The sequence below is a fragment of the Cebus imitator genome, unplaced genomic scaffold, assembly GCF_001604975.1.
Source record: "Cebus imitator isolate Cc_AM_T3 unplaced genomic scaffold, Cebus_imitator-1.0 Scaffold237, whole genome shotgun sequence".
Lineage (NCBI taxonomy): Eukaryota > Metazoa > Chordata > Mammalia > Primates > Cebidae > Cebus > Cebus imitator.
In genome coordinates, this window is record NW_016107552.1 from 1,179,138 (window position 1) to 1,180,197 (window position 1,060).

Consider the following 1,060-nt stretch of genomic DNA (forward strand, 5'->3'; position numbering starts at 1 on the left):
GCTGAAGACAGCAGGTGGGTTTGCTGAGTGGCACTCAGATGTGAAATGGATCAGAGAACAAATGAGGAAGGAGAATTTAACATGTTTGGGTTCCTCTGTGGCTGGAGTGTAGCCACGCGGGAAATGAATTGAGCCTACAGATTTCCCATGGGGCTGGGGGTGACAGGGAAGCCCTCAGGCAGGGAGGTGGGGGAGCTGCTGCTCAACTTTTATACTAGCCCTATGTCCCTCCAGGTTTTCTACCTGTTGAAGATTCTGTCCCACCTGCTGTGTGGCACAGGCAGGTCACCTCCCTCTCTGGGCTCCAATTTCTCTACCAGTGAAACAAGTACTTTGGATATAAGAAAGAACAGTGCTAGCTTCCTTGAATGTCCTGTGGGCAAAGCCTATATGCTGACCAGCACTCTTCACACTATCTGTCATTAGAATTACTCAGTGTGTTTCTTAAAAATGCCAATGCCAGGCTCTGTCTCAAATCAACTGCATAAAAATATCTGAAGATTTGAACCCAGGCATCAAACCTCTTTAAAACTCCACAGATGCATCTAGATGGTAGTTACTCTAGATTATCTCTGGAGCAAGGTTTCTGGGTGGCAGAGGTAAATAGACCCATTTGATTGCTAAGGATCTGAGGCTGAGATAGGAGAATAACCTATTCAAGGTCACAAGGGAGGCAGGGTCAACGTGAAGACAGCGTAGGTTCTGTCCAATGTGCTGAAACAGGAGGGAGACAGCTCAGCAGATGTCTCTGGAACTCCAACTGGAGGCTGATGGACACATGTCCTGACTCCCACGTTCGTACCCACACACTCAGATTACTTCCCCACGAAAGATGTTTTACTCTTGTTTCCTTTCTACCTTTTCCTCTTGCCATGATTCTATTCCTCTTCCACGTCTCTCTTTTTATAGATTCCTTCCTCCCTCCTTCCCTCCCTCCTTCCTTCCTCAGTCCCTCTCTCCCTCTCTCCTTCCTTCCTTCCTCACTCCCTCTCTCCTTTTTTCCTTCCTTCCTTCTTCCTTCCTTCCTTCCTTCCTCACTCCCTCTCTCCTTTTTTCCTTC